Here is a 13419-nt window from a genome sequence, read left to right as displayed (position 1 = left end):
AAAGGCCCGTAGTCACAGGTAAAAACGATAAAAGCACTTTTTTGAGTTTTTGATAGTCAGTTTTTACCGCATCAAAACATATCCACCCCAACCGAAGATGCCTTCTTCACAAGTACTCTACCAGCTACCTATTACCTGTCACTCGCACCTGTAAGTCAACCCCATCCCTTTGTATGTGATAATGTGACTGCACGTGCGAACTGGGCAATGAATTTGCATATGTAACGTCTGAATAGACACGCTTAGTACAAACCACAAACCAACAACATACAATTTTGTAGTTAAATTATTCATGCTCTCATCAAGGGCGGAGTCTTTGGACTCGTTTCCAATTATGATAATATGCTAACCCGTAAAGCTGACTCCTAATCGACCAAAGCCATGATCGTTGCATTGTCCACATCTATACTCTAGGAAATTATGCAGTGATCATGATTAGCCCGGTTCATAAAACAAAATATTGTCAAATAATTGCGGTAATAGGTTTATCTGTTGTTCCTTAGGCCAAATAACTACAAAAAAATTTGAAGCTTCAACTCCAACCGGAAGCACCCCCTGCCACGCCCATTTTTTGCATCAATTTTTAACAGGTAAAAATCTCCATATCATCAATATAGGCATGAAGGAGTGCTTTTAGTGCTCCAAAAGTTTGGGGTCTAATTATAGTAATGGTAAAAAAAGGTTAACAAAGTCTCAAGTCTCCATGACGCTTGGTTTAGGCGCACCGGATTTCTTTTTATTTAGTTTGGTTTGCTACTTTATCATATTTTATCGAACTAAGGTGTAGTATTGCCAGAAACGGAGTTTTATATTAACAGGAAACGATGTAACAGAGTCGATATATTTTAATGTTGCCAAGGGGTGGCAAGTCCCCATACATCGTGGTCCGGTAGTTTCATTGCGTCCTAATATAATTTTTACCCGAAGAAAGGCAATATAATGTTTACCCGAAAATAGGCTATATAATGTTTACCCGAAGAAAGGCAATATAATGTTTACCCGAAGAAAGGCAATATAATGTTCACCCGAAGAAAGGCATATAATGTTTACCCGAAGAAAGGCAATATAATGTTTACCCGAAAATAGGCTATATAATGTTTACCCGAAGAAAGGCAATATAATGTTTACCCGAAGAAAGGCAATATAATGTTTACCCGAAGAAAGGCAATATAATGTTTACCCGAAGAAAGGCAATATAATGTTTACCCGAAGAAAGGCAATATAATGTTTACCAGAAGAAAGGCATATAATGTTCACCCGAAGAAAGGCAATATAATGTTCACCCGAAGAAAGGCAATATAATGTTCACCCGAAGAAAGGCAATATAATGTTTACCCGAAGAAAGGCAATATAATGTTTACCCGAAGAAAGGCAATATAATGTTTACCAGAAGAAAGGCATATAATGTTCACCCGAAGAAAGGCAATATAATGTTCACCCGAAGAAAGGCAATATAACGTTTACCCGAAGAAAGGCAATATAATGTTTACCCGAAGAAAGGCAATATAATGTTTACCCGAAGAAAGACAATATAATGTTCACCCGAAGAAAGGCAATATAATGTTTACCCGAAGAAAGGCAATATAATGTTTACCCGAAGAAAGGCAATATAATGTTTACCAGAAGAAAGGCATATAATGTTCACCCGAAGAAAGGCAATATAATGTTTACCCGAAGAAAGGCAATATAATGTTTACCCGAAGAAAGGCAATATAATGTTTACCCGAAGAAAGGCAATATAATGTTTACCAGAAGAAAGGCATATAATGTTTACCCGAAGAAAGGCATATAATGTTTACCCGAAGAAAGGCAATATCACAATGCTGACAAGCATGACCGTGCCTCTTATATTCACAATACTATTTACCCCCTTTATTAAATTTACCCCCTTAACTATTTACCCCCTCTACTTTTATACCCCCTTTACTATTATACCTGTAGCATGGCTACCGATGAGTAATCCGTTGGAGTAAAGTCTGCCGGTGTCCTGGGTGTGATGGATCTGAGTTAGATGACAGGTTGTGGAGGTGGTAAGTGTTTCTTCCTAATGCCCTGGTATTCTTGTACTACCAGGGCTCCTGCGGTCTGGTACGAGGTTAATTTTATTGTTAGAGATCTAGTGATGTTTGAAATTTATTAACTCCTTTTGGCTACTTCTCCCTTAATTTAGTATTGCATTATTTTTTCTGCTATACAGTTCTTTACGACACTTCTGTTCATTAGAATTCATAATTTTTCACTCTGAACTATAAATCTCTGGCCTATTAACTGTTTCAGGCCAGATCGCTAGGGTTTATAACGGTGCCACTGAAACATCCTGCTGTTGATCTCTTATCCGGATCACCCAGTCTCCTCCCGATCCTCCCACACTTCACAACAAGATGCCATCACTGCCCGCCAACTTTCTCACCTTACTGCAAAACTTATCTCTTGAAGTAAAGCAACACATGCATACCCTCCTTACTCAGAGTATCCTGGACAGTATGAAAGAGGAAAAGCTTGCTTCTAAAATAGAACGTATAGATGAAAAGAAGAAGGAGAAGAAAAAGAAGAAGGAAACTACTGTTCAAAATGTCGTACATAGCCCACATCCGCTCGTAGAGCATGTTCCGGTCCTCCCTGGAATGGACGAAAGTATATTCCAGGAAATAACAGAAGAATTAGATTCAATGAATCGTGAATGCAAACCTAAAAAAGTCCACACCCTATGGCTAAGCCCTTCGTCAGAAAACTACTGTTTTGGAAACGTAGTTAACATTAACAAGCCACATCCCATCAACAACTTCCCTAGCATCTTTAAGTTGATGGGACTTATTAATGACCTCCCTTCCTGCCTCAACCACCAACAACATGGATGCTTGCCTTGTTACTAGGTACAACACTCAGCAAGCTAAGTTAAGCCTCCATAAAGATGATGAAGACCTAATAATATCACAGTCCAGCTATATTTGCACTTACTCAATAGGGGCTCCACGGTCGCTTGAGTTTGTGCTTGATACAACCAAACTCCCAAGTAGAAAAACGCACAACTAGGTCAAGGCCAGCCCGAGAGTTGATTAACGCAGACTTCACCCTCCCTGCCACCAATGGCACACTGAACATTATGAAGCCTGGTACACACCAAGTCATGAGGCACAGGATTGCCCCAGGAGTTGCACCTTCTGACAATAAAATTTGTTGGAGGTATAGTCTCTCCTACAGAAAGTTAACCACACCCTCCTCTTCCCCTTCATCTCCTATTCTTCCCTCTCCTACATCCGACAGTCCTAATAAAGTATCTCCAAAAGCTCCCATCACAGACTCCCACAAACACCAGAAGTCTATCATCCTCATTGCTGGTGACTCCTTTGCTGCCCGATTGGACGCTGATCGCCTCAGTAGAGGTAAAGAAACTGTCACCAACATAGCTAAGGGTGGGCTTAAGATCTCAGCTATACAGAACTCTATTGAGGCCTTTCATACAAAGAACCCTCTTGTGCAGGTAAAGAAACTGTTCTTAAGCTTCGGTGCCAACGGCATCCGGTACTGTACCCAGAGTGTCAATCATCTCAAGACCCCTGTGAGTGACCTTATGAAGACAGCAAAAAACTTTATCCAAATGCACGTGTTTTTGTACAAGCAATTCCACCAGTCCACCCCAATGGACATTAAAAAATCCCTGGTAATGTTTGTGCTATGAATAATTTGTTCTTTGATCGCTGCTCTAGGCATAAACTGTTTTACCTACTAACCGGCTAGTAGCCGGCTAGTGACCACAAAGTGGCTACTAACCGGCTACTAGGCGGTCACTAGCCGGCTATTAGCTGAGCTCTAAAGCAGACCTACTTTCTCGAGGTTCCAATCCGGCTACTAGCCGGCTACTAGCCGGCACTTGAAAAGTGGTCACTAGCCGGCTACTAACCGGCTAGTAGCCACCAAGTGGCTACTAACCGGTCACTAGCCGGCTATTAGCTTGGCTCTAAAGCAGACCTACTTTCTCGAGGTCCCAAACCGGCTTGGAACCTTGAGATAGTAGATCTGCTTTAGAGCTCAGCTAATAGCCGGCTAGTAACCGGTTAGTAGCCGGCTAGTGACCACTTTTTAAGTGCCGGTTAGTAGCCGGTTTCAAGAAAACAACAATTCAAGAAAACAACAATTTTATTTAGTATCAGTTAAAGCAGACAAAAACATATTTTATAAATATAACTAGCGCAAACTTTAGACCATATATCTTAGGGGACTTGGAGTAGCAAGAGAGTGACCAGACAGTATATGTATACCTTCACCAAAAATACGTCGAAATGAACCCAGGGTGATACAGGATCTGAGAGTGCAGACCATAAAGTTTACGCACCCACCCTTGCCTCCTGAATTCTTGGTTGGAAAGACAATTATGCAAAATTGGTCGTTTATACTCCAAGTCCCTTTGTTAATAGAAGTAGTATTATTTATGTCTGGAGTTAGCTTCATTCAATAATAGCAATATCAATATAATCAATATTAATATCAATATCAGACTAAACTATCAAATAAATAAATTATCAAATATCAATTATTAATTCACTCTGATTAAAAAGTTATAAATTAGGATATCTTATATTTAAGAATTACAACTACAAGTTGTTAAAAAGTTAAAAACGCCCAAAATAGATCTGAGATATTTTCAGTCTGTAGTACAATAATGATAGCAATAGTTTAAATTATGTTATGTGCCGCTGCAATTAGATTAAATTACTGTAACTTAAAATTGTTTGGAGTCCAAGTCTCTTTTAAGTCAGCAGCCTGTGATTGTATTAATAGTGCTTTCGTTCTCAATTTTATCAAGTTAATGGAAGTTTCTAGACAATTGCTTGAAGTTAAAATTTTTTTATGAACAGTGTTCCAAAGCTTGGCTGCATTAAACAAAAAGGTATTTGATTTATTTAGAAGAATAACTGTTAGACTCGTTGCACGGTTTGAAATGTTGATAGCCTCATAAAGGGAGTATGGGCAGTGGTACTTGATAATCTTAGAGAATTCTAAAATACAGTGATATTTGTACAAGTTTTGAGCCGTAAGAATTTTTAACCTATTAAAAATGGGTTTCGTATGCTCCTTTTCAAAATGTTTATGGCCTAGTATTTGCATGCCATATGGTCTAGTTCTTGCACATGTTGATTGTTTATCTAGATATGAGTCGAGATCACCAAAAAGGATTCTTATACAGTGCTTCTGTGTGATAAAAAGACTATCATTTGACCGTTCTTTGAGGACAACTCCCCAAACACTTATACCATAGCTTAGATGTGATTCAAATAGAGCATTATATATTTTTAAATATAGTTCAGCAGGTATCGAGTGCCGAATTCTACAGATTGCACCAGTCATGGACCTCAGTTTTTTACGGATGTAGTGCATGTGGGCAGAGCAGTTTAGCTTACTATCTATAACAACACCTAAGAATTTGGTATCCTTGACTTTAGTGATAACCTTACCATTGATGAATATTGATCTAGATTCATCTAGCAGGGTAGCAAATGGTCTAGTCCGTGCACAAGTGTCATCATATTCAGAGGCAGGTTTAAAATGGATGTAGCAGCATTTTGACATGTTGATATGAAGTAGATTACATTTCATATAAATCGAGACATGTTTAAGCACTAAGTTGGCTTTTTTGTATGTTGCTTCTCTAGACGGTCCTGATATGAAGATATTAGTGTCATCAGCATAAAGTACAAATTTCACTTCACTGTCCGAAAAACAGTTTACTATATCGTTCATATACAGTAGGAAGAGTAATGGCCCTAGAATTGACCCTTGAGGAACCCCGAATTCCACATCCATTGTTTCTGATGGTACATCGTTATACATCACATACTGCTTTCTGTTAGTCAAGTAGCTTTTTAGTAAAGTTAGTGCTGTGCCCCTAATACCATAGGAATTTAGCTTGCTTAGAAGAATATTGTGATCAAGGGTGTCAAAGGCTTTGCTCAAGTCAATGAATATGCCTAGGACATGTTTATTGCTCCAACATAGCTAAGGGTGGGCTTAAGATCTCAGCTATACAGAACTCTATTGAGGCCTTTCATACAAAGAACCCTCTTGTGCAGGTAAAGAAACTGTTCTTAAGCTTCGGTGCCAACGGCATCCGGTACTGTACCCAGAGTGTCAATCATCTCAAGACCCCTGTGAGTGACCTAATGAAGACAGCAAAAAACTTTATCCAAATGCACGTGTTTTTGTACAAGCAATTCCACCAGTCCACCCCAATGGACATTAGAAAATCCCTGGTAATGTTTGTGCTATGAATAATTTGATCTTTGATCGCTGCTCTAGGCATAAACTGTTTTACCTACTAACCGGCTAGTAGCCGGCTAGTGACCACAAAGTGGCTACTAACCGGCTACTAGGCGGTCACTAGCCGGCTATTAGCTGAGCTCTAAAGCAGACCTACTTTCTCGAGGTTCCAAACCGGCTACTAGCCGGCTACTAGCCGGCACTTGAAAAGTGGTCACTAGCCGGCTACTAACCGGCTAGTAGCCACCAAGTGGCTACTAACCGGTCACTAGCCGGCTATTAGCTTGGCTCTAAAGCAGACCTACTTTCTCGAGGTCCCAAACCGGCTTGGAACCTTGAGATAGTAGATCTGCTTTAGAGCTCAGCTAATAGCCGGCTAGTAACCGGTTAGTAGCCGGCTAGTGACCACTTTTTAAGTGCCGGTTAGTAGCCGGTTTGGTAATGTGAAGTTGAGGAGCTGTTATAACAAAAGTGGCTACTAGCCGGCTACTAGCCGGTGTTCATATGTTACTGTGCATAGACCGTGCAGGGAGGCAAACAGTTCTCAGATAGGATCCTCTTCGCTCGAAGGATGGGTCGGATAATACCTGGGGAGTTATTTAAATTACGAAATTTGTGACAATGTTTAAAATTATTACAATGATTAAAATGATAATCACAATGGTTACTATGGTTACTTATACCTTTATACTATGGTTACAGTGATGGTTACACTTCAACTCACCTCCGTCCTCCTCCCGGCTAGGATAGAAACTACAGATGTCAATGAGCATGTTCAGAATGAGGGTGGAGAGCTCGGTACCGTTCAGCAGGGCTACTCCAGTGCTCGGTCAAGCCGACTGAGAAGCTCACATCTTGATCACTTATCAGTAATATCTTCAGTGCTACAAGGTAGCGTCCACTTTAACTGTGCTACTGACCTGAGGGAGGCACCAGGTTTAGTCAACTTTATGTGGTTACTATGGTTACTATGTGGTTACTATGGTTTCTATGTGCTACAAGGTAGCGTCCACTTTAACTGTGCTACTGACCTGAGGGAGGCACCAGGTTTAGTTAACTTTATGTGGTTACTATGGTTACTATGTGGTTATTATGGTTTCTATGTGCTACAAGGTAGCGTCCACTTTAAATGTGCTACTGACCTGAGGGAGGCACCAGGTTTAGATAACTTACTTGGTACTTGTAGCATTAGTGAGCTTACTTAGCACTTTTAGCATTGGTGAGCTTACTTAGCACAAGTTAAGTAACTGCAGCTCGCTTATCACTAAGTAAATAGTTCCCATATTGTTCTGTCAACTTTTCAAAATTTGTATTTATTTCAAAACTGGACAAAATTTGCGGATGACAAACCTGAGAGGTCTCTACCCGTCCAGACGTTGTGCCCAACACTTGGTTCGTTCAGAGAGCACTCCTTCCTCCCAAAACTCAGCTATCTGCAGGGGGCATTGTTTGACAGTCGGTCCTATCCCGTGACCGCTAATCCTATCACGTGACCTTGATTCGTAAATCCTCGGGCACGTAATCACATCCGTAACGTGTCGTACAAGGTTTACAAGGTTTACAAGGTTTACAAATATGCAGGTTGGGCCAAAAGTCAGTGGGCATACGTTGGCCTTAATAGCTCCGCCGTGCTCTATATTTGAGAGCTGTTGCTTTGCAAATGGCATACTGTACTTACTGGTTCGAGGATTCCGTCGTCAAAATTTGAAAATTCGAATATTTTAGACCACACCCATTCAATATTAAAACACTTATATTGTTTTCTCTGAACATGCTGAATGCCTAATTTTTTCAGAGACGGTAGATTATTAAATGTTGCATATGATCTGAAAACATGAGGCAAAACGGATTAGAAATGACGAAGTAATCAAGTATTTTCTGTATCTCGTTAACAAAATTGACTGGGTGATTATGTGACACCGTGACACGACACCTTAATTGGGCACCCTTAACAATTCCCATAATGTTTAACGGGGTGGTTAACGGGGTCACCTAATCACGTGATTAGGTAAACCAATCACCTGATCACACGTAATGAATAAACTCGTTATGCTTCATATCTCGGTCATCTGAGAAGCTACAGTTCTAATTTTTCAGGACCTAAACGTAATTCGAATGGCCAAACACAATTCAATAAAATTTAGCTCAATCCGACTATCCAAACTATCAAATAAATGCAAAAATGAACCTTCATTTGAAAAAAATGAACTCGAATATTTTTCGATTTGACAAATTCCTCGAACCAGTAATGGTAGTAAGTCATACCAGAAAAAATTATTTCAATTGGGCACTCAGTGACTGAGCTATTAAGGCCAACGTATGCCCACTGACTTTTGGCCCACCCTGTAGATCTATATATTACAGTATAATAACGTTAGATCGGCGTTGCTAAAATAAATCCAAATTCCGTAATCCAAATGGGAGAGAAAACCATTACCAAAATGTCGTGGTGTCACTCTGAAGCCAGAGTCGAGTGCAAATCGATCAAGATAGAAGCTACCAAAAAGAGCGAGAAAAGCACGCAAACCCTAGCAGGAAGACAACATCAAAATGAAGTGTGAATAATAAAGATGCTTGATGTGTGATTGTGTAGTCGACGATGTGACTGTGTTGGAGTGGAGTGCAAATGTAAAGTGCAGATGAAGGTGATGCGGTGTAAAGGTGATGTCTCGTACTGTGATACTAGTGTTTGTGTTTATTCTTCACAGGAAATCGTGTTCTGCATAGCTGAGCGACGAACTTGGTGAATTCCACTATGTGCTCCGGTAGAAAGAGGCTCTTCATGTCATGAAATAGCAGGGACTTTGTGGGCTCCTTCATGTTAGTCCTACTGGAATGGTACCTGGGACATGTTCTAAGGAAGTGTTCTTCATCTTCTATGATCGGGTCGACACCTGGAAGGTTAAGGAGGAGCTCCATCACGGGCTTCTCGCTGCAGAATTCACAGATTCTATAATGACGACTACCAGTTCGTCTCCCATATCTTCCTGTTTGTACGTTGAGCTTATGTCCACTCATTCGGATCCTAGCCACGAGGTTGCTTCCAGTTCTCGACGGTAGAGTGAGGTACGGCTCTGCTTTGAAAGCCTCTTTAACTTATTGTAGAAAGTAAGCTTCTTATTGCTTTTTCTTTCTCTTTCCCATAGATTAATAAATCGATTGTGTGCCCTTTCTTGACACAGCAATGGGTTGTAAAGTTGATGTTCTAGTTTGTTCTCGTCGAGTATCATTAGCATTGATTCTAGTGCTCTGAACCATCCTAGGCCAAGTTTCTTCTGCTCCACAAATGCGTGCCTGGCCAGAGCTGGCGAGTCTTCTAGGTTAAGTCTTGCAAGTCGATTATGGAAATCAGTGACTTGTTTGACATATTGAACTACAATAGGGATTCTTCCGCAGTCTCCCCAAACAGCTGCGTTGGATGTAGTTTTGCCAACTCCAAGGGTCCATTTAAGGATGGTGAGATGCATTCTTTCGAATGGGTCAGCTGCAATGCCTGCCAGTAGGGATTGCATCGGATTGTCAGTTGTGCTGGCAAACGCCTTTATTCCTGAGCTACTACTGATCCAGACTTCTATTCCATAGGACACAACTGGCAGGATGAGGGAGTCAAGCAGTTTGAGTACTGCGACCTTGGATATATTGTTAAGGTCTACCTCACTTTTCAGTCCAAAGTATGCCCGGAGAGCTTTTTGTCGCAGAAGATTTAATGCTATCTTGAAGCTGCCCGACAGTGAGAAGGTGATCCCTAGATAGCAATATGTTTTCGCTGACGGGATCGTGGCCCCCATGTACTGAAAGTTGTAACTTTCTTTGAGTTGCCGTCCACTTTTATTGAAGATCATAATAGCAGTTTTCTTGGTGTTCACCGAGAGCCCCCAGTCTCTGCAGAATGACTCAAGTTCACCGATCATGACCTGAAGACTTTCTTTTGAGAGTGCGAGGACGACAAGATCATCTGCCCACAGGAGGTGGGTCAGGACAGTATTATTCAGCAATGGACTTGAGAGGTCTAGAACACTGTTCAGACGTTCTGAAAGTTCATGGATGTAAGTCTTGAAAAGTTCGGGGCTCATTGGGTGGCCCTGCTCCGTGCCTGCTAGAATATCGAATGAGTCTGATATTTTAGCGATCAGCTTGATCTTTGCTTTGGAATTCTTGTACATATGTTCTATGCATTTAAGGAATTTTCCATCCATGCCAAGGGTTGAGAGCTTATACAGAAGAGCTTCACGACTGATGGAGTCGAAAGCTTTGCGAAAGTCCACGAAACAAGCATAAAGTCTTTGTCCTTTGTTATTCACGTATTTGTCTACACAAGTGGAGAGGGTGAACAGGTGATCCACAGGTCTAGCGTTTTTACAAAAGCCAAGCTGGTTTACTAGTAGAGGCTCTTACGGGCATTGTCTGCTCGATACGCTAGGGACCCCAGATACACCTTACTAGACGTATTTTTGACTGTAGAATCGATTAAAAGTAGTTTTAAGATGATTGGACTGACTTTTTGGGGGTAAAATTGCAAAAAACCGATTTTTGGGCAAAAAATAGGCCAAAAAACCATGTTTTTTGATATTTTGAACAAGTTAATTTTGTTGGCATGTCGGCAAAACTTGCATGGAGATAGCTAAAACACAGCCGCACAAGATGATATAAAAATTTGAAAAATCCCTCTATTTTTTGGGGGTAAAAATCCAAAAAAGTGGTAAAAATTTGACTTTTTTTGCTTGAAGTTTGAATAATTTTTTGCAGTTGTATTAAATCAACCCAAAAATAGTCACATCGTGTTTGCCTAAATTTTTCCTTTCCGAGAAGTACCCACTTCATATACTTTATCGAAGTTTGAATATTGTCACTCCGCAAGCGTTTTTGCCAAATTTTCGACGCGCACTACGCGCAAAAGCATTTAGTTGTTATCAATTGGCACCCGCGCGTTCATCATAAATTTCAAACAGCTATAACTCAGCGAGATTATGTCCGTTCTAGCTCATATTTTCACACTAAATAGAAAATAATGTGATCTTATTGCTGACAAAATATGAATATAATTACTCTATTTGCCTTAGAGTAATAGACTGTCAAAGTTTAAAACGTGCATTGGTATAGCACGTGACTAATAAGGCCAAATTTATACTTCTTAACATATTATCGATCCTTAGACATCATACTATTGTGTCCAATTAGCGGTTAGGTCTCTAAAATCGTAGCAGAAAACACGTCTTTTTGCCCGTAAGAGCCTCTACTATACTGTGTCCGGACAATGTTCCTTTCTGAATCTTAACAAACGATCTAATAATATTGTCGAAAACAGTTTACCAAGGTTGCTCCCGATTGCAATGGCCCTGTAATTATCAGGGTCATAAATACAACCTTTCTTATGGAGTGGGCTCACGATCGTAGTGTTCCATGGGTAGACGCCAAGGTCTAAGCAACCATTAAAGAGCTTAACCAACACTGAGAGGGCGCAGTGATTTTGGACAGCGGACTTCAGCTATGTCGTATGCCGACAAGAAAATTTGGTGACGTCACCAGAGCTCAAGTTACTTGATCAGGCCATATATGGAATAATATAGTGTATCGCGTGTAATTGTATCCAATTATAGGAGCTGAGCGCTCAATTATGACAGCATCTGGTATCACCTTCTCAAACCCAGCAGACAGCTGGCCCAGAAAATCGAAAATAGAAGGATTTTTTATTGATGAAAGTCGAAGCGAAAACTTTGTAACCCTTTGTTTTCGAGGACGCTGAACAAGATTAAACTGGTTATAACACACATAACCCCGGCAAGCACAGGGATTATATTTCAATTTTTCCCGCGACGCGCGGGAAAAATTTATAATAATTTCGAGTGCGAAGCACGAGGGATTATTATGAAAATAACCCCGACGTGCTTTAGCACGAGGGGTTATTTTAATATAACTTAAGCGTGCCGGTGTTATGTGTTATAAACCCCTCCGGGTTAGTGCTAGGACCAGCAATTTGACATTTTACTCTTAATTCTAGCTATATGAGATCAGTATGGAAAATATGAAATGGAATTGGGGACTACCAAATAAATACGCCTATTACTAAGGTACTATTTGAAATTGGCGTTATATCTAAACATTATTCCTCAGTCAGAACGTTGAATGAATATGAATATTGATAATATAAGGGGCGTCGAGTTAAGCCTGGCAAGCGATAAAAGGTGGAGCTAATAATGATATCGTGTCATGAATTTCATCAAAATAGACGACTATATATAATATAATACATGGCTTATAACAAACACGACAAAATCAACCGGACAAAATCAAATGTAACCGTCGAGACAAGTTCTGGAATTGGTCCAATTATGTAAAAAAGTTTATTTTTCTCGTTAGTTGTCATCCGGCCAAACATTAAGCAACTTATTATATACTAGCAGGAACCCGTAAACGGATTAAACGGATTAAACGGATTAAACGATTCAAAAGTCAAATTACAATGGTAATGTCTGACCAGATATAAAAAATTAAATTTACCCAAAAGTAATAACCCTAAAATGGTGTCAAGACTCAAGAGACTAAAATAATTATTACCTATTTAATTTTTTAGAGCCCAATTTTTGGGCTCTAAAACTCATATTTCTTGGCCAATTTTTTATTTTTTCATGCTGATTTGTAGGCCATTAAAGCATTTGACCCAGCCAAAAAAATTTCAGTTTTATATCTTTTACGGTTTTTGCGGAAAGTCGCGTTAAAGGTGATGCCGTGGTGTCAGTAAAATGGCACGGAACCATATATATCGTCTCGCTTTATATATAGTAAGATTGCAGTACCATTTATCAATTAGTATATCAAAATATGTCATTGTAATTTTGCATGGCTGAAATGTAACGCTTGATTTATATATGGACACGTTCATTTGAGTTTGAGGATATTGGTAAATATAAGTGACCCTATTAAAAGGCACAGTGTAGTTGACTTTGTCACACTATGAAATTACTTAAACCCTTGATGGTTAGGATAATCGTCTCATCCTCTAGGCTAACTTTGTCACATACCGATATCTTAATCAGGTGATAAGATATCGCTTAAATACGGCCGGCACGGAAATGGTTACATTGTCACACTATAAACATGTGACGGAGTAAATATGGACCCCTTGCTGCCGTTTTTGACCAAATTTTTGAGTGTCCAGTTGATTGG

The 13419-nt window shown here is 39.9% G+C and overlaps 1 protein-coding gene across 3 annotated transcripts in view; it reads left to right on the top strand.

The window, feature by feature from the left end:
- The window catches only part of LOC134815021 (uncharacterized), a 91814-nt gene that overhangs the window by 47130 nt on the left and 31265 nt on the right, over positions 1-13419 (top strand). The gene's annotated exons all lie outside the window — the stretch shown is intronic.

Source organism: Bolinopsis microptera, chromosome 5 (assembly GCF_026151205.1).
Source record: "Bolinopsis microptera isolate Bmic1 chromosome 5, MBARI_Bmic_1.0, whole genome shotgun sequence".
In the NCBI taxonomy this organism is placed as follows: Eukaryota; Metazoa; Ctenophora; class Tentaculata; order Lobata; family Bolinopsidae; genus Bolinopsis; species Bolinopsis microptera.
This window is presented reverse-complemented; position numbering and strand designations above follow the sequence as displayed.